The following is a 21,267-nucleotide window of genomic DNA, read 5'->3' as shown; positions in this document are numbered from 1 at the left end:
AAAGATCCCGACACAGAAGGGATATCCTGAGGCCCCCAGTCCTCCTGGCCCTCTGAGCAGGCCGGAGCAAAGAGCACCAGGCCTGGAGGCAGGGTGGGTTTGCATCCGGTTCTGCTCCAGCTCCAGGCGTGGTCTTGCACAAGCCTTCTTTCTTGGGCCTATGGCATGTGAGGCTGGGCTCCAAGGGCTGCTGGCTCAGATGCCCCTGAACTGGACAGCCGTCAGCACCCAAACAGCGGGCCACCCAGCGTTGCCCTCAGTGGCTCAGGAGGCCAAGAAATGTTCCTGTCACAACTGAGGGAAGCCACTGGCCTTAGGAGCATGGAGGGCCTCTGCTTCCTGAGGATAGTTTGTTCTTGGCCCTCCCTTGTCCTGGTCCCTCTCTCCTTTTAGTTATTAATTCTGGCTCAGAGTTTATATTATCATAAACCAGTGTAAACACAAGGCACAGCTGCGCCATGTGGTAATCTGTGGTTACCTTCCCTCTCCTATGTAGCATTTTCTTTTCTCTGGTGTTAATAATCATATGATGATGATTATTTTTCCTTGCACGTCACCTCTGTGTTCCGAGAGACTCTGGATCTGTGCCTGGAATTCGGTAGATGCACAGCAAAGGTGTGTGGCAAAGAGGAGCGAGTGCTGGTGTCGGAGCCGAGCTGGGGCACGCAGGTGACTGGATGCTGCTCTCTGTGCATCTCCAAATGCATCTTCTCCACAACAGTCTGTGAGACACTCTCCTCATCCCTTTTTTGTTTTGCAGAGGAAGAAACTGAGGCACAGGGGGGACCAAGGTCACACAGTGAGTGCCTGGCAGAGCGGGTGGTACTGGGTGTGGTCCTGCCTCAGTCTCCCAAGTAGCTGGAACTACAAGCACGTGTCACCGTACTGGGCTAGTTTTTGTATTTTTGTAGAGACGAGGTTTCGCCCTTGCCCAGGCTGGTCGTGAACTCCTGGGCTCAAGTTATCTGCCCATCTTGGCTTCCCAAAGCACTGGGATTACAGGCGTGAGCCACCGCACCCAGCCTTGTTCCATTCTTTTTAACAGGTCTACAATAGTCTGTGAAATAGGGCAACGTGACTTGTTTAGCTAATTTGTTATTGATGCTCATTTAGGTTGGACAAATTCTTTCAAAGATAGCTCAGCCCAAACTCATTAGCAATTAGAGAAATGCAAGTCAAAATAACAAGGAGGTGTCATTTTACAGCCATCCTATGGACAAACATTAGAAAGGTGGGTAATGCAGAAAGTGGAAGGGTGTGGAGCCAGTGGGACCCATATGTCCTGAGGGCGAGTGTGGACAGCGCAGCCGTCCTACAGAGGGAGCTGGCAAGCCATGGCCAATTAAGTCTGAGCCAGCCACCACTGCCCTGGAGACGTACCCAGGAGAGAAACAAATTCACATCCTAGTCTTCCAGGAGGCACGTGTGAGCATGTCACTGCTGCATTGTTTAGCGGGGAATTGGGGACAATGTGAGTGTTGGTCCACAGGGGACTGAGCTCTTGAGATGTGGTTCATCTGAAATGAGATGTGCTGTGAGTGTAAAATACACACTGGATTTCAGGGACTTAGTATGAAAAAAAGAATGCATGATATCCCATCATAATTATATATTTTACGTATTTATTATATGCCTATATATTTATATTGGTTATGGGTTCAAATGATAATATTTTGGTTATATTGAGTCAGATAAAGTATATTATTTATAAGATATAAGTATGTAAATTAACTACAATTAATATAAATTAATTGCACTCATTTCGTTTTACTTTTAAAAATGTGGCTACTGCATACTTTAAAGTCGCAGACGTGGCTGGGATTCCGCTTTCCTGGACAGCACTGCCTGAGAACTCCGCCCCATAAGGAGTCCGGTGAGACTGATCATAGGATCCATGGGTGGAGCTTCGACAGGCAGGGAGCAGAGACCCAGCCAGAGGCTGGGCAGGTCTGGGCCCTCCTTCCCCAGGGAAACCGCTAGGAACAGCCTGAAATAGCTACTGGGCACTCTGGAAGGCACTCTGTATGGGCAGGGGATGGACCCTGCTATGGAGAAGAATACACCAGCGGGAGGGGGAGGACCTGCAGTGTTGAATCCTGAGCGCACCCATGGGGAATGGCCCCGAGAAGGGGGAAGGACTTGGAAGAGGTGCAGGAACTGGCGTTGGGATGTCTGGGGGAAGAAGGTTCTAGAGAAAGAACAGCTAAGCCATGCATGGCAGCGGAGGAGCAATGAGAGGAATCCAGAGAATGGGGTCAGGTTCGGCCAGAGTATTGAGGGCCTCACACACCTCCTTAGGGACCTCGGCCTCTGGGAGCCGGAGCCCTGGGACCTGCTGCACTGTCCAAGATTCCTTCTGGCTGCAGTGTGGGAAACCAGGGAAGGTGGGAGGCCCCTGCCATGGCCCAGGCAACAGACAAAGGTAGCCGGGGCCTGGCTTTGAATGGGCTTTGCGGATGCTCCACCTGGCACCCCCTTCAAGGAAGGTTTGTTGCCCTGCTGTTGGCAGGCTTCCCCTGGAGGCCAGGGCTGGTCCTGGCTCAGGACCCATCCAGAGCTCCCTGAGGGGCCACAACCCTGTTCATTCTTCCTCAGCCCCTCCCACCTCCTCCCCAGCCCTTCTGCCAGCTCCCTGCCCACCCAGCTCCATCCCAAAGAGGGCTTCCTAACCCCCTCTTCCAAGTGCCCAGGGGGCGGATGGTGGCAGAAAAGGAGGTGGAGTGCCTGGGAAGGAGGGTCAGGATGATGCCGAGACTTAGTCCTGAGCTGCCATCAGCTGAGCTGCCTGGGGGCCTCTCCTCCCGCCTGCCTCCCAGCTGGTGATGAGGTGCCCTCAGCTCCTTCTTCCACTTGTATTTATCACAGAGGCTTGATGGCCCCAAGGCTGGCATCATGTGTACAGCAAGGGCTGGGGACTGTGTCTGCCTGAGAGGAGGGCCAGGCGTAGCTGGGTTTCTCAGCAGGTGTGTAACACTCTTCAGCAGGCTGGGTTCTGTTTTGTTGTGTTAAAGGGTAAAGCCCGATGCAAAAGGCCCCAGTTCCTCTGGTCTCAGCATTTGGCCCTTGCAGCAGGCAGCAATTTGGGTGGGCTGCTTCTTGGAGGGTCGCCAGGAGGTGTCCCTCCCCTCAGTGCGCCTGGGAATCACAGTGACAGCGTCGGTCCTCTGCCCTTCAACCCCAACCCCCATTGCCAGAGGGCAGAAAGCCCAGGCTGTGCCCAGGTGTTTTCTTTTTTTCTTTTTTCTGGCATTTGTGATCCTTGTTTTCTGACCCAGTAACAGGGGATGACTCATTCCTTTCTGGGTTTGCTTAGTGTACAGAAATGCAAACAAATGGGGCGTCCTACCCCTTTTTCTGTGTCCTGCCTCCCTGGGAAGGAGCCTGCACTTCCTTCCTCTCCCTTGCTTCATCTTCCAAGGGTTGCAAACTGATGCCCCGTGGGCCAAATGTGGCAAGAGGGCTGTGTAGTATTAAATTTGTAAGAATTCATTGTTAACACTTAAAAATTGGAATGTTTGGCCAGGCGGGGTGGCTCATGCCTGTTATCCCAGCACTTTGGGAGGCTGAGGCAGGCAGATCACTTGAGATTAAGAGTTCGAGATCAGCCTGACCAACATGGTGAAACCCTGTCTCTATTAAAAATACAGAAATTAGCCAGGCATGGTGGTGGGCGCCTGTGATCCCAGCTACTCAGGAGGTTGAAGCAGGACAATCACTTGAACTCAGGAGGCGGAGGTTGCAGTGAGTGGAGATCGCACCACTGCACTCCAACCTGGGGGACAGAGTGAGACTCTGTCTAAAACAATAATAATAATAATAAATGGGAATGTTTGCCTTGGGCAATCCCATCTTGGGGTCAGAAACCTGGAAATGGGATCTCCTGGGAAAGACCCAGGCATGGTTTCCAAGGAACATATGGGCGTGGCATAGCATGGTGGGTCAGGACTCCGATCCCGGAGTTTGAATCCCGGCTACAGCAATGACTAGCTGTGCATCTTGGGCAAGCGATGTGATCTCTCTGTGCCTCCATCTCCTCACTTGTGACTTGGAACTGTTGTTAGAATGGCCTCTTAGAGTTCTGAAGATCAGATGAAACAACGCCTGCCCCGAGTGTAGCGCAATTGCCGCTGCATGAACCTCACCCGCAGGCGTGCCAAGGCCGCTCTGAGCATGCAGCACTGCCTTTTCTGCTCGGCCCCTGTGGCACCTGCGTCTCTGATCCCAGGCCTAAGTGTCTCCTAGGCCTATCTCTGTCCATCCATCACCACTGCCTGGTTTCGAGGTGGCACTGACCCCAGGAGGGGGCTGGATAGAGGGCAGGCTGGCCCTCCGGCAGCAGCCATGTGTATTCAGTCCTGGCACTCGGGCTCTGGTCCAGCACCTGTTCTTGCCTGCTGTGGGTGCCTAACTGCCCTTTGCTTGAGAAATCCAGTATTTTAGGATTTAGGCTAAGAAAAGCATCAGAATTGGAGGCAAAGCTTTAAACGTAAAGAAGTTTGCTGTGGTGTTACTTGCAAGTGCAGGAAACCAGAAACCAGCGAAACAAGCACGAGGATGACCATGACGAGGGTGATGGTGGTGACGCCGGTAGCATGCCAGCATGCACCGTCAGCTCCCCTCTCCAGGAGCCAGCCCAGGTGCTCTGGTGTAGGACCTTTTGAGTCCTCACAACAACCCTAGGAGGCAGCTCTGTGTCACAGATGAGGAAGTCGAGGCACAGAGGGTGAGTTGCCTGCCTGAGAACCTCAATCCCCAACCACCCTGCCCCACACCTCTCTGAATGTGGCCGGATTCCAAGAACCCACATGGATCCACGAGGCGGTCTATGCAGCTGTAGAGAGTGCTTATGAGGAGGGGAAGGTGCCCAATGTGATGTGGAGGTTATATTTTATGCTCCTTTTATTCTACTGAAATTTTCAAATGTACATAGAAGTAGAGGGACTGTATAATGCTTGTACCCAGCATCTGGCCCCTAAAGTCATCATCCTCGGCCAGTACTGTTTTGCCCGCACCCACCCATGTTCAAGCATTCCAGTCCATGAACATGGTGTGTCTCTCTATTTAGGCCCTTAGAAATCACTCTCAGTAATACCTTGCAGTTTTCAGTGAATAGTTCTTACTCTGTTGTTAAATTTATGCCTTATAATTTTTTGTGTTTTTGATTCCACCTAAGGGCTACAAGTTTTAAGTTCCATTTACCAATGGGTCATTTCCAGTTTACAAAAATACATTTCTTTGTAGATAGATCTTATATTTTATGATCTTTCTAAATTTATTAACTGGTTTCACTAATTTCTGACCCTTTTCTAATATAAGCATTTATTTATTTTGAGACAGAATCTTGCTCTGTTGCCCACGCTGGAGTTCAGTGTCATGATCTCAGTTCACTGCAGCCTCTGCCTCCTGGTTTCAAGTGATTCTCCTGCCTTAGCCTCCTGAGTAGCTGGGATTGCAGGCACGTGCCACCACACCTGGCTAATTTTTGTATTTTTAGTAGAGATGGGGTTTTACCATGTTGGTCAGGCTGGTCTCGAACTCCTGAACTCTTTGGCCTCCCAAAGTGCTGGGATTACAGGCGTGAGCCACCGCACCTGGCCCCCAACAAAAATTGTTAACAGTTTTACCTTCCATAGCCGATTATGTTCCAAAGAGATTCAAAATGAGAAAAAGGTTTTCATATGAATGATGCATTTTCCATTTCCCAAACTCTTCATTCTCTCCTGTAGTTCCAGGCTTTTCATCTAGTATCATTCACCTTTGGTGTGAAGAACTCCCATCAACATTTCCAGTACTGCAGGTCTGCCACTGGCAAAATCTCTAGCTTTGGTTTGTTTGGAAAAGTCTCTATTTTGTCTTCTGTGGTTGCAGGATATAGATTGGTAGATCCCCTGCTTTTTCTTGCAGGTGCTGTTTCATTGTCTCCTGGCCTGCAGAGTTTTTGAGGACGTGGCCATTCTTGCTTGTGTTTTCCTTTACCCTGCATTCTCAGCCATTTCATTAGGATGTGCCTTTGCTAGTTGTCTCGGGCTGGCTTCCCTGGAGGCAGATGGAGGAGTGGAGTCTGGGGCACTAGGTGTTTCAAACTTGTGACAGGAGGAGGCAGAAGCAGGCTTGGCAGTGGAGTTCAACCTCAGTCAGGCCTGCCCACCTCTGCCCATCTGGTGGGGGCTCCAGAGCAAGGCCTTCCATCAGCGTGTTCTGTGCTGAGCTGAAATGGCCAGATCTTTACATTCCCTGCCTGCGCAGTCATCTGATGCAGGCTGCCTGGGAAGGTGTGGCCTTTGGCCAGTGGCTCTCTCTGCAGATGAGGGACGGGGAGGAGCTGGTGGCTGAGGGCGTTCTGCAGCCTGTGCTCCCCACAGCCTCTAGGCAAGTTCTTCCGGGGGGGATGCTGAGCGGCAAAGCTTCCTGCTTCTCAGGCAGGGGTCCTTGAGCTCCCTGGAACTCTGCATCTATGATTTTCATCAAATTTAGAAGATTGTCTTCTAATATGTTTCTTGTCTCCTTCCTGGTACCCTAATGATACATGTATTGTTTGATAGTATCTCACAGATAACATTTCCAGTTCTGTTCATTTTATTTCAGCATTTTTCTCCCAGTGCTTCAGTTCAGTTTCTGTTGCATTTTTTCCCCAGTGCTTCAGTTCAGTTTCTGTTGCATTGTTTTCAGGTTCATTGACCTTTCCTTTGTCAGTGTGTGATATGCTGTTAATCTCAGTCAGTACGTTTCTCGTTGTAGGTATTGTATGTTTCACCTCTAGAAATTCCATTAGGTTCTTGATTAAATTTTCCATATTTCTCCTCATTATGTTCATGTTTTTCTTTAAATTCTTGAGCATATTGAGCATATGTATAATAGCTTCTTATTTTATTATTATTATTATTATTATTATTTTGAGACGGAGTCTCGCTCTGTTGCCCAGGCTGGAGTGCAGTGGCACAATCTTGGCTCACTGCAAGCTCCTTCTCCCAGGTTCGTGCCATTCTCCTGCCTCAGCCTTCCACGGAGGTGGGACTACAGGTGCCCGCCAACACGCCTGGCTAATTTTTTGTATTTTTTTAGTAGAGACGGGGTTTCACTGTGTTAGCCAGGATGGTCTTGATCTCCTGACCTTGTGATCCACCTGCCTCGGCCTACCAAGGTGCTGGGATTACAGGCCTGAGCCACTGCACCCAGCTATTATTAGTTTTTGAGACAAGGTATTACTCTGTCACCCAGCTTGGAATGTAGTGGCATGATCATGGCTCACTGCAGCCTCAATCTCCTGGGCTCAAGCAATCCTCCCACCTCAGATCCCCAAGGAGCTGGGACTACAACCACATGCCACCACTCCTGGCTAAATTTTTTAATTTTTTTTTTTTTTTTTTTTGAGATGGAGTCTCGCTCTATCGCCAGGCTGGAGTGCAGTGGTGAGATCTCGGCTCACTGCAACCTCCACCTCCTGGGTTCAAGCAATTCTCCTGCCTCAGCCTCCTGAGTAGTTGGGATTACAGGCACACGCCACCATGCCCAGCTAATTTTTGTATTTTTAGTAGAGATGGGGTTTCACCGTGTTGGCCAGGATGGTCTCAATCTCTTGACCTCATGATCCACCTGCATCAGCCTTTTAAAGTGCTGGGATTACAGGTGTGAGCCACTGCATCTGGCCAAGTTTTAAATTTTTTTTGTAGAGATAGAGTCTTGCTCTGTTGCCCAGGCTGTTCTCAATTAGCCTCAAGTGATCCTCCTGTTTCAGCCCTCCAAAGTGCTGGGATTACAGGTCTGAGCCATTGCACTTGGCCAACAGCTGTTCTAAGTCCTTGTTTCCTAATTCCATCATTTGTGCATTCCTGAGTCTGTTTCTATGGACTGGTTTTTCTCCTGGTAGTGGCACACACTTTCCTACTCCTTTGGACGTCTGGTTATTTTTGAATGGCCATCGTGGTGAGTGCTACATGCCCTTGTTTTTCTTTACACATGGCTGGGCTTGATTCTGGCAGGCATTACATTTCTTGTGAATCAGGTTGGCCCTTTCAAGGCTCTTTTTTTGTCTCCAATACAATGGGTTGAGAGTGGCCTTTCCTCTCTGGCTTGTCTCCTAACCCTGCATGATCCATGGGAAGTTTTCAGCTTAAGTTCCTAGCAGTTCTTTGTCCAGCTTGGCAGAATTTGCCCTATGCACACACAGCTTAGCATTCAGCAACAGACCCAGGCGGACCCCTGTACAGAATGGGCAGCTCCATGTCTGCCCATTCTGTGTCTTCTGTTCTCTGTCCTGTCTTCACCTTCCCTGGTGCCAGTCCTTGCTGTGCTTGGGCTCCTAGCACCTGCATTGAGGCAGAGAGCTGGGGCAGCCATTGGACCATTCTGTTTGCTTCCCTTCTTTCAGGGATCACAGTCCAGAGACTGTGCCTGTTGTCCAATGTCTAAAAACAATTGTTTCAAATAATTTGTACAGTTTCTAGGTGTTTACAGCAGGAGGGCAAGTCTAGTACAGATATTCTCACATGGCTGGAGGTGGAAGCCCTTTAAATATATAAGTTTTTAAAATCATCCTAAGGAAAAATCCATGTTTTTCTATTTTATTAAGAGTTTTAAAAATTGAGAATGTATGCTGAATTTCTCAAAATCTCTTTTTGCTATCTATTGAAATGATCATGTTTTTTTCAATCTGTTAATATGATGTTTTACATCATTAAGATTTCCTAAAATTTGAATATTTTACTCCCAATTGTAAGGCATTTCATATACATTTATTTATTTATTTATTTATTTATTTGAGACAAAGTCTTGCTATGTCACTCAGGCTGGAGTGCAGTGGTGCAATCTCGGCTCACTGCAACCTCTGCCTCCCAGGTTCAAGTGATTCTCCTGTCTCAGCCTCTGGAATAGCTGGGATTACAGGTGCGCGCCACCACGCCTGGCTAATTTTTATATTTTTAGAAGAGATGGGGTTTTCCCTTGTTGGCCAGGCTGGTCTTAAACTCCTGACCTCAGGTGATCTGCCTCTCTTGGCCTCCCAAAATGCTGGGATTATAGGTGTGAACCCCTGTGCCCAGTCTACATTGCTGTATTTTTTTTTGTCTACACCATAATCCTTAAAGTGGAGTCATTTTAAGGATGAGATGGGATGTTGTTTTTCTTCATTTAGAGACAAGAAAGTGGCCCAGGAAGGGCCTGCAATGAGGTGGTGGCCGGGACACGCAGACAGGTGTCACGGGCAGCCCGCCTTTAGAGCTGCACTCTCCCTCCTGGGCCCCTAGGACAGCTTCCACAGCCAACCTTAGGAATCTGGGGTCCTAGAAGGCTCTGCCAGTTCCTGCCCCAGAAGGCTTCCGTTTGGGGACAGCCCTGACTCCTGGCAGATCAATCCCTCATTCACATGGGGTTGGGTGACCTTTTCTTTGGAGCTTGTTCAAGACCCAGAGAAGGAAGCCTTCTCAGTTCAGTGGTCACCTCCAGGCTGAAACAGGGTTCAAGGACCTCTTCAGTTAGGAAGGGAGATAATGAAAACCACATTTGCAGGTTTTCTAGCCACTTTTGGCTCAGTAATGCATGTTGAGAAGACATCCAGGTGACTGGGAAGACTGGGATTGTGAAGTCACGGCTGGTGCACTTGGGCAGACAACCTCGTCCTTCTAAACCCTGGTCTCTCCATTTGTAAAATGGGAATAATTACCCCAATCTTACGTGGGCAACTGTGATGGCGGCATGAGCCCACACATGTGGTAACTCCAGAATCCTGCTTAGATAAGAGGCATTTGCCATCTACAGAACAAGGACACCAGATCTTGATCTCTGCCCTCTGCCTGGGCCTCCTCTTCCCTTCCGGATCCCCAGTGGCTGATGAGCAGAAGCTGACATGCACCGATGTGTCGGTTGCCTCTGTTAAGAGTGCTGACTCAGTTGAGTGCAGACGTAGCAAGCCCATGGGGTCAACAGGGAGCCGATGCCTGTCTGGCTCACTGGTCATGGCAGCGCTCCTGGGTGCTGAGGGACAGAATAGTGCTCAGCTCTGCAGTTGTACAGGCAGTGGCTTGTCCTCAAGAGCTGCTGCCCCTGGCTTGCTTCAGGGACAACAGAGGACTCCACTGCAAATATGTAAGTGGCCAGGTCTTAGGCCTCACGGAGGGAGCAGCGGCTTTTCTGTGGTGGAAGCTATGGGTTCCCAGAATCATGAGTCTCATGAGTCTTGGCTGTGGGGGAAGAAGGAGGCCATCCTTCTGCCATGGAGACTGGGCTGTCTCAGACGGGAGGCTTCCCTGGAGCGGAGCTCCTAGCTGGCCTCCAGAATTGCTCAGGAAATGTATCAGCGAAAGACTTTTTACTGCAGTAAAATACACAAAACATAACATTTACCGTCTTAACCATTTAAAATACATAATTCAGTGGCATTAAATACATTCACATTGTTGTGCAGCCACACCACTGTCCAGTCACAGAAGTCTTTTCATCTTGCAAACCCCGTGTCCATTAAACAACAGCTCCCCATTCCTCCTCCCCAGCCCCTGATACCTACCATTTGCTTTCTATCTCTCTGAATTTGACTACTCTGTGTACTTCATACAAGTGGAATCATATAATATCTGTCCTTTTGTATCTGGCTTAAGTTTCATCCATGCTGTAGCATGTGTCAGAATTTCATTCCCTTTGAAGTCTGAATCATATTCCATTGCATGGACAGGCGCATTTTGTTGATCCGTTCATCCGTCGGTGGAGGCTTGGTGGCTTCTCCCTTTTGACTGCTGTAAATAGTGCAGCTATGAATACTGGTGTACAAATCTGTTTGAGTCTCTGCTTTCAATTCTTTTGGGAATACACCCAAAGTGGAATTGCTGGAACATATGGTAATACTAATTTAAGTTTTTGAGGAACCGCCAAACTAGTTTCCACAGTGGCCGCAGCATTTTACATTCCTACTGGCAGTGCACAAGGGTTCCAATTTCTCCACATCCTCACCAACACATATTTTTTAAAAATTTTATGTGCACATTAAAAGGCCAGACAGTTCAAATGGATATACACTGAGAAGTAAACCACCTTCCCACCCCTGTCTGTATCTATCAGTGTCTTGTTTCTTGTGTGTTATTCTAGAAGGTTCTGTGCATACAAAAGCTCATTTGCACGTATATCTCCTACCTTTTTACACAAATGGTAGTTTCCTGTACAGACACCTCCTCATCCTGTTTACCAGACTTAACAGCTTATTCTGGAGTGAGTTCCACAGCTCTACCCATCAGCCTTGTCTGTTTTAGTTCCTGCAGGGTATGCATGGCACAGCTATGGCATCATTTGTGGATGGGCACTAAGCTTGTTTCCAGACATTGCTGGCATGTTTTGGTGATGACTTTGTGTGCCCGTGGGAGTCTGTCTGTAGGATGCTTTTACAGAAACACCTGCTGGGCAAAGGGTATGGGTGTTTAAAATGTATCCTGTTGTCAAATTGTCCCCCAGAGGTTTTGGCAATTCGTACTGCACCCATGGCGTCTGAGAGGGCCTGTCTCTCACCCCCAGCCCAGCCTCTGCCATTTCAGCCCCTGCCCTTTCAGCTCCTCTATCTCAGGGCAGATAGCAGGGCCTAAATGATCAAGACCATGCCCATTTCCCCAGCTTGGGGGCAATCCTAAGCCCCCCTGGGACCCCTGTGCCAGCCCCATGCTGAGAAGAGGCAACAAATATTGTCAAATGAACTGGCAGTGACGTTTGAAGCTATGGAGGAAAATGGCTTCTGGGGGCCAGGTCAGCTGCAGGCTTTAAATACAAGGGAATGGAGGCTTCACATCTCAGCAGAACAAATCAGGCTTTCTGGGAACAGTCAACCCCGGGGCCCCAGGACAGATGGGGGTAACTCACACCCACTCCCCGACCAAAAGTGACAGTGAATTGGCCAGGTTATGCAGGCAGCAAAGCCAGGAGAGAAGCGGTTCAAGGCTTAGGGACCAGACTCCTGCTTTCAGAGTGAATGATGGCTCAGCCTGATCTGGCTATCTGTGCTGCAGGCAGCAAGCATCTGATCAATAGGTCACTTCATGGCTAATTAATTACATTCCTCTTTCTCTGACCTTTGGTCTTCCTAGCCATGTGGGGCCATCTGAACAAACATCAGGGGTTGATCAGGACACATACTGTGGGTTCAGCAGCCATCAGCATTGCAGAGATGGGCTCCTTGTTAGCTCCAGTGGTCTCACGCCGAAGTCCCTGTCCAGTCCCCTGATGCTGGTGAGGCTGGCGACCTCCCAAGAGAACATCTTTAAGGTCCTGTCTGGCCCAGAGAATCTGTTATGCTAAGGAACCAATGAGACCCCTTTATTTTAATACATTTTAAATGTCAAACACTTAGCATTTTATAAATCAGTACATGCGTGCAAAAATTCCAAAAAGCTGATAATTACACAGGTAGCCCCTGCCCCAGCCTCTGTCCAGGCCCGTTCCTCAGAGGCAGCTGAGTGAAATGTTCAACTGGGTTTGTTGTTGTTGTTGTTGTTTGGTTAACCATGTTTCTAGACAACAGGTTTATGTTGCTGTGTCTTGGTTTGTTGATCTCGGGTATTACAGGTTGGTTGGCTGAAGATTTCTTTCTTTACACCCCTCTCCTCCTCCACCCTCCCCAAAGAGTTAATTTTTTTTAAGAGTTATATGGTGCTTAGATATTATGGCTATGTAAATATTCATTGCAGACCCAAGTGGTGCACTTCCATTTGTTTACCCCCCCGTTTTTTTTTTTTTTTTTTTTTTTTGAGACAAGCTCTCACTCTGTCACCCAGGCTGGATTGCAGTGGTGCAATCATGGCTCACTGCAGCCTTGACTTCCTGGGCTCAAGCGATTCTCCCACCTTAGCCTCCCAAGTTGCTGGCACTATGGGTGTGCACCACCATGCTCAGCTGATTTTTGTATTTTTTGTAGAGACCTGGTTTCCCCACATTGCCCAGGCTGGTCTCAAATTCCTGAGCTCAAATGATCTGCCCACTTTGGCCTCCCAAACTGCCAGGATTACAGGTGTGAGCCACTGTGCCTGACCCTACCCCGTATTTTTTTTTATTATAGTCATAATTTGCCTCATGTTTTCACTGCAGAATTCTCTCTATTTACATGCTTAAATTCCTTTCCCATTTTCTTTCATTTCATCAATAACCCGTCTAGCCTGTAACTGTTTTTGTTTTTGCTTTTGTATTGAACTCCTTCTTGGAGTTCTTTCTCTTTCTCCCACCCGGAGTGGGTGCTCTCTGGCCCACAGTGAGTTGGTCAACCTGGGACTTCCCAAGACTGTCCTAGTAGGACCCACTGTTTCCTGGTCCATGTCTTCCTTTTCCTTGGTTTACTACCTTGTTCTGCTTGAGCACATCCTCAAGGAACCTCTTAAGAAGCACATGAATGGTAGACGTGGCAGTTTTGAAACATGGCTGCACATTTGTTGGTTCTGTCATTGAGAGGTGGGTCTGTGTCCTTCCTCTTGAGTCTGAAACTTGTGACTGCTTCAACTAATAAAGTACCGTGGAAGTAACATTAAGAGACTTCTGAGGGTGGGTCATGCAAGGCCATGCTGCTTCTGCCTTTCTTGCTGGAACACTTACTCTTGGACCTGTGTATCTGCCATATTGGAGGGCCACACAGGGACCCAGTTGAGCTCACCAGGTTAAAGAGCCATGGGGTGGCAGTTAAGCCCACCATGTTGGAAAGCCAGGGGGTTCCAGCTGAGCTCACCGTGGTGGAGAGACTTTGGAGTTCCAGTTAAGCTTGTAATATTGGAGAGGCCATGGGGTCCCAGTTGAAACACCATAATGGAGAGGCCATGGGGTCCCAGCTGAGCCTGCATTGTTGAAGAGGCCGTGGAGTCCCAGTTGACCCTGCCATGTTAGAGAGGCCATGGGGTCCCAGTTGAGCCAGCCATGCAGGAGAACCATAGAGTTCTAGTTGGACCTGCCATATTAGAGAGGTCATAGTGTCCCAGCTGGGTCCAGCCTTCTAGCTATCCTCCCAACTTACCAGGCCTGTGAGGGATGCTAGGCCTGAAAGCCACCGAGGACCACCGTCAATGCCATATAGAACAGATAAATCACCAGGATGAGCCATATCAGGGTTCCTGGGCTCACAAAATCATAAGATGTGATAAAAGGGTTGCTGCTAAGTTTGGGTGTAGTTTGTTACACAACAATAGACAACTGGAACAAAATGTTTTCTAATTTTTGCATGTCTAAAAATGACTTTGCTATGCTCTCTTTCTTGAATGGTAAGACTGGGAATAAGAATATAGTTGGAAAACGAATTTCCCACAGAATTTTAAAGGTTTTGCTCCTTTAATCTCCAGGATGTGTTAGCTTTTTTTTTTTTTTTTTTTTTTTTTTTTTTTTTTTTTTTTTTAATAGAGTCAGGATCTTGCTTTTTCACCCAGGTGCCGGAGTGCAGTGGTGTGATCACAGCTCACTGCAGCCTCAAACTCCTGGGCTCAGGGGATGTTCCTACCTTAGCCTCCCAGGTAGCTGGGACTACAGGCACATGTGCCACTGTTCCTGGCTAGTTTTGTTTTCCTTTTTAGAGTTGGAGTTTTTGTCATCTTGCCCAGGCTGGTCTTGAACTCCTGGGCTCAACCATTTCTCCTGCCTCTGCCTTCCAAAGTGCTGGGAGTGTTAGCTTTTGAGCACCTGAGGCCACTCCAGTTCTCACCACTTAATTTAATTTGTTAATTAAATTAACTTTATTTTGACAAGGTCTAGGTCTGTTGTTCAGGCTGGAGTGCAGTGGCACGATCATAGTGCACTATAGTCTCAAAGTCCTGGGCTTAGGTGATCCTCCTGCCTCAGCCTCCTGAGAAGCTGGGATTGCAGACATGTGACACCACAGCTGGTTAATTTTTAATTTTTTGGTTGAGATGGGGCCTCACTATATTGCCCAGTCTTGTCTGTCTCAAACTCCTGGCCTCAAGTGATCCTCCCACATTGGCCTCCCAAGGTGCTGGGATTACAGGCATGAGTCACTGCACCATGGTCCAGTTCTCATCCCTTTAAACGTTACCCACTCCACCCACCCAACACTATTAGGGTTTTCACTTCATCTGGAAGTTCTGAAATTTCCCATGAGGAGCCTCATGTGGGCTACCGCACCCTTGCTATGAGAGGTGAGTCCTGGGGAAAGCCTGCCTTTTCCTGGGCCTTTTCCTTTCTTTTGGTCTCTGTCCTCTTTTTAGACTCCCAAGTGCTGGCTGTTGGTCTCCTGGGTTGATTCTCTAGGTCTTTTCTGTCTCTGGTCTTGTATTTTCACTTTCTGGGCCATTTTCTTGCCCTTTATTTTCCTGTTCTTCCATTGAAACTTTTATTGTGGCTCTCATGTTAAAACATTTCTAGTAGTTATTTTTCTCTATTCTTTTTCATAATTCATTTTTGTTTGTTTTAGGGAGGAAATATCTTCTTGGAGGGTAAGACTTATCTGGGGCTGCAATATTATCTCCTGTGGAGCCCCCCATTTTTGTTTCTACTTTTTCAGACCTTTGAATTATGACGGCCACTATTGTGACCTGACATTTTGGGGCACTTACTATGCTAAGCACCGTTTTAAGATGTAACATGTATTATCTCATTTAATTATCATAATAACCCTATTAGGTAGTACCATCATTATTCCCTTTTCATAGATGGGAAAAGTGAGGAGCAGGGTGTCTAAGTTCCCCAAGGTCACATGAGGAAAGAGTGGAGCCAGGTTAGGAACCCAGGGGCCCAGGCTACATGATCTTAGTTAACATGTTCCTGCCAGAATCCCGAAGGGGTCAGGGGTCTGTTTTTACTATAGTCTGTAGGTAGAAGGGGCCGGGAGCTGTTTTTACTATAGTCTGTAGGTAGAAGGGGCATCTCTCACTCTCCTTCTAAAAATTATTTTTTTTAAAAAAAAATTGAGATAGTTGTAGATTCCCATGCAGTTATAAAAAATAATACCAGAGAGATCCTAGGTAGCCTTTACCCAATTTCCCAGGAAGGGCATCTCCTAATAAGCATATTTTTTTTTCCTTCCTGTTTTCTAATGGACCACTTTCAAAGTAGCTTGTTTCTGCCCCATAGGGCCTTATTGGAGGTCCTGTGAGACAGACAATAAGGCCCCGTGAGGCAGCCTCATGCTCCAACATCAGGAGTCTTTCTCAACAGGCCCTTTTGAATGTTAAGCCTCCATCTGCAGTGGGCCTCGTCCCAGGTGCAGTGAACACAGCTCAGCCCGTGACAGCACAGTCACAGAGCCTGAATGCCAGCTTCTCAGCCTGGAGTGTGGCCTTGGGGCACCCTCCACCCTGCTCCCCGCATCCTGCCTGTAACATCCCACTTTTTGCACCATCCTCAACATATCTTGGGATGTAAGAAACAACAAACCTACGCACAAGGGAATGTGATGTGTTGGCTCGAAACCTGGGAGGGCCAGAGGTGCAGCAGGCTTTGGGCCTGCTTTCATTCAGGGGCACAGTGATATCGTCAGTGGCCTGAGTTCTTCTTGCTCTGCTATTTTCCTTCCGTGTTGTGAGCTTCATCTGCGGCTGGAAGAGGGCCGCCGCCAGCCCCAGGCCTGCGTGCTTCCTCCAGCTCCTCCACGGAGCAGAGGATCTCCCAGAACCTCTCAGCATGCCCTTGCTGGTCACGGAGGTCCCAGGGCAGTGTGCTCTAAGGACCAGGCATCTGTGTGTGTGCTCCTCTTTCCCCCCTCGCTGGGTTCCCAACCTTGGTGTGTATGTGAACTCCTATAAACGCTGCATGTACACATCTGTGATGACCGCACTTCATGGGGATTTGGGGGTTGTGGTAGGCAAAATAATGTTTCCCCTAAAAGGTCCACAGAAGCCAGAACCTCCCAAGTGGGTGGCATCACACAGCAGGAGGACTGGGGCTGCCGATCAGAGAGCATCCTGGGCTGTCCAGACAGGCCCAGTGTAACCCCAGGGTCCTGAAAAGTGGAAGAGGGGTCAGAGAAGAAGGTGTGATGAAAAAGCAAAGCTGGGTGGCTCAGCTGCTGGCCTGGAAGGTGGAGGACAGGCCACAAGCCATGAAATGGCGGCAGATTCCAGTGGTTGAAAAAGGCTTCCAAGGAAGTGGATTCTTTTTAGAGTTTCCAGAGGGAACGCAGCCCTGTGGACACCTTGATTTTGACTCACGGAGACCTATTTTGGGCTTCTGAACTACGGAACTGCAAGAACATAAATTTGTTTTAAGCCACTAAATTTGTGGTCATGTATTCTGGTGGTGGCAGGAAGCGAACACAAGTGGGGACAGTGTGGCCTTCTGCCTGCTGTGTAACCTCTGCGTCTGCACATTCCCTCTCCTCCAGGAGGCGAGCAGGCTCAGGGCAGGGCCTTGTGTCTCATCTTTCACCTCCCTGCCCAGTGCGGTGCTGGTGCTAAAAAGGGCTCAGAAAATGCTGAGTGTGTGACCAGTGCCTTGAGGTCATCGCCATGACTGTCCTCCCCCAGACCATCCTCCATGGCGGGGTGGCCTCCTGCTTTGTTCTGGGAGTCCTGATCAGCACCAGCACATGCTCCGCAGAGCTGGAGAAGGGGGAAGGAGAGGCCTGCCCCTGGAGCTGGGCCTGCTGGTTCCCAGCCTTGGGGACACTTTGCTGCCTGCCATTCCGGGGTCACCCTCATCATGGCTCAGCCCTCAGACGCTTCTCCCTGAGGATGCTGGGTGCCCTGCAGGCCAGCGGCCGAAAGAGGGCGGACACGAGGCTGCAGGGAGACTGCGGGCTGGCTGTGGGTCTTCCCTCTGCCTCCACCCATGTCTGGCCATGGAGCTGGAGGCTTCGGTTGCGTTTCGGGCTGTGAGTTTCTCCGCTCCTTCACGGCTGGTAGAGGATCATGGGCTCCTGAGTGTCTCAGTGCTGCAGGGTGAGTGTGGCTTCCAAGTTCTCCTCTCCAGGCTGGCCGTCCACTCCCTCCCTGGGCTCCTGTCTGCAGTGGAGACCAGGCTTGGTGTGAGGCTAGCCTGCCTTCTCACTTGGCTACCACCTGCCACATCTCTCAATAAGCCCAAGTGCCTCCAAGTGGCTTGAAGCCACTCACAGCACAACGGGAGCCTCCCAGGGCTGTCTCTGGTGTTCCTGAGCACCCACAGAAAACCTAAGTACACTGTAAAGGTCACCTTCTAAACAGCTGCCAACCCCTAGCAAAAGAGGGGATGGTCAGATGCCCCTACGCCTGTGGCCCACCAAAGCAACAGCTATGGGAAACAACGGGAATTTGCAGCTCTGGGTGACTTGCTAACAAAATTCTGCTACACCCGTGATGGAATACTGTGCAGGTGTTAGAAACTGGCAGATGCACACGCTCCCATATGGAGCACTGTCTTTAAGAGATATTGTTGGTGAAAGAATAAGTTAGAACCATGTCTTGTGTGTGTGTGTGTGTGTGTGTGTGTGTGTGTATGCATGTGTAATTATCATAAAGGAATATGCATATATATTCCTTTATAGTACATATATTCCCTTAGTACAGTATTTTTCTTCCATCAAAAGAAAATTTGATGGAATACACCAGCAGTTGGCAAGCTTTCCCTGCAAATGGCCATAGACAATACAGAAAGCAGCCACGGATGATGCAGAAATGAATGAGCATGGCTGCGTTCCAATAAGACGTTTACCAAAATGAGTGTTGGGTGGGACTTGTAGTAAACAAACAAATATGTTGAAGATCTGAGAGAAAAAGCAATACTGGATAAATAGCTAAGAAGTGACTCAGGTTCATAAACCATCAGCTTTCAGTAGCCCTGAAGAAGCTACCCTACTGTAGTGAATGACAACCTTGTCACCTGACATCCCAGGGACCAGGGACTGTCTGAGTCCTCCTCGTTGGCAGGGGTAACAAATGCCATCCTAAGAGAAGGTGGCATTGTGGGGGAAGGTTGGAGTACTACTTAGGAAATCCTGGGCTACAGGTAACTCCAGGTGGCCTGAACAATAAGAAACATTTATTGTAACAATTAGCACCTGGCAAAAAGCCTCCTACCTGGTTGGTTTAGTGGCTCAGTTACATCACCAAGGCCCCGGATTCTGCAGGGCCCGTCCCCCTCTGTGGATCACCTGCAGCTGTCTCCAGCCACCTCTGTTACTACTGCAGGGCGGTGGCTGCAGATGCAGGGGGCAGGCTGACTTGCTAAGCAGCAAATAGCCCATCTCTTCCTCAACATCACTTTCAAAGGTGAGAGAAACTTTCCCCAGCCCCTCTGCAAACTTGCCTTTATGTCTCTTTGGCCGGGATTGTGCCACATGGCCATGTCTAACTAACTCCTAGTAACGGAATGGGATTGTTATGTTTATTGTTATGCCTGGGTTGTGCTGGGCATATAAGTTGGGTCAGGGTCTTGTGTCTGTAAATGAGGAAGAACAGGGACACACCCAACTGTCTGCTAGGTAGGCAAAGTGGGTGACAGGACTCTACACCCCAGGGCCTCCTTTCCTGTCTCTTGGTGCCCCAGGTGGGCCAAGGGTGAACAGCCGAAGCCACTGGGTAGTGGCTCTGTTTTAGGAACACTGATGGAGAGGCAGGTCCCCTTGTCAATAGGGTACTCCCTGAAAGATTTTCTGGTCTTTGATTTTGGCTGACTGGCCATTCTTTTCTGGACAAAATTCTGGCCTTTCCCTGCTCTCTGAATCTGACAGCAAACACAGACGTCCTCCATCCTGGGCTGCACCCAACCCACACTGTTGTTCTGATCTCACTGCTCAGGTTTGCCCAGCCTCCCCCAACCTTGGCCCCCAGTACACGTCTTGCCAGGCTGCCGGGCCTGCTCCACCCTGCTCAGTGGCTCTGGGCTGTGGATGATGTTCTTAGAAGACTTCCTTGCCTGAGACCGTGTTGCCGGGGTGTAAAGACCCAACTCTCGGTGTGGCCTCCAGGTCTTTTGTGAATGGTGTCTACCTTTTTGATTTTTTTTTTTAGACGGAGTTTTCATTCCTGTTGCTGGAGTGCAATGGTGGGGTCTCAGCTCACTGCAACCTCTGCCTCCTGGGTTCAAGTGATTCTTCTGCCTCAGCCTTCCAAGTAGCTGGGATTACAGGCGTGCACCACCACACCCGGCTAATTTTTGTATTTTTACTAGAGACGGGGTTTCATCATGTTGGCCAGGCTGGTCTCGAACTCCAGACCTCAGGCGATCCATCTGCCTCAGCCTCCCAAAGTGTTGGGATTACAGGCGTGAGCCACCGTGCCCAGCCTCTCCCCAGTTTCCTGGCTGCCCTCTTGTGCAGCACCCTGGGGATGTCCCTGCTGCCCCAGCCATCTCGCAGCCCTGCCCCAGGCCTGCTGCTGCTTGTACCCTGGCTGCCACTCCCCAACTCAAGGGACCCTTAGCATCTCCTGGAACGGCAATGTGAAAAACAAAATGAAAGTGATCTTTTATTAGTAAAAATGTATTCTGTAAGTTCAGATGTGAAGCATTTGCTCATTATGAAGTCAGGGAGAACAATGCCACCATGTTGAACACACTGGGGCAGGCTGTGGTTGACAGCTGCAGGCTTCTGCCAGCCTAGCATCCAAATTACTTCCTTATTGTGTTTCCTTGCTCAGTGTCAAACAATCCTGTCACAAAGATAAGAATGAGCAGATAGTAGAAGTTTTGTAAGAGCCCATCGTGCAGTACTGCAACAGCCTTCTATTAAAGTGAAAACAGGAGTGATAGGAATATATTTCAAAGTTGAATTTCTAACAGTATCTGGCTGCAGGTGGGGAGGGTCATGTTTTTAATTGCAAATACAGAAGTCAGACAAGAAGCACCAAGAACCTAAAACAGGCACTAACCCAGGCGAGCAATCTGTTGTATGGAATCAAAGAGAAATCAAGATCAGACATCTGAAACCTGTGAAGCAACAGTTTCAACCTCAGGGATTCCTCAGAAGAAGTTTGAGAAACCCTGCCCTTGCTGCCTGCCTCCCTTCAGTGCTAAGCCAGCTCCTGGTCACTGCCATCCTGGCTCCAGCAGAGGTCATGCCCCTTCTCAGTCCTCCCTCAGCCGTCTCTGGAAATCTCCACTGGGACACTGCCCAGACCTCGCATTCGACAGGAATGATGTTTACCCATGTATCTGGCCTCCCACAGGCGGATGATGGTCTCACCCAGTGTGACCCTCAAGTGTCTCTGCTGAGCTGCCGCAGGGCTCTGAATGTGTCCGTTGAGGATATTAGGGGCCTCAGATCCGAGTAAACCCTTGCCTGACTCTCAGCCACCAAGCAACAGGGTATGGGAAATTAAGAACCATCTCAGCCAGGCACAGGGGCTCACACCTGTAATCCCAGCACTTTGGGAGGTTGAGGTGGGCAGATCACGAGGT

The sequence above is a fragment of the Rhinopithecus roxellana genome, chromosome 1 (genome assembly GCF_007565055.1).
Source record: "Rhinopithecus roxellana isolate Shanxi Qingling chromosome 1, ASM756505v1, whole genome shotgun sequence".
Classification (NCBI taxonomy): Eukaryota; Metazoa; Chordata; class Mammalia; order Primates; family Cercopithecidae; genus Rhinopithecus; species Rhinopithecus roxellana.
The sequence above is the reverse complement of the archived record's forward strand: the minus strand, read 5'-3'. Positions refer to the sequence as shown.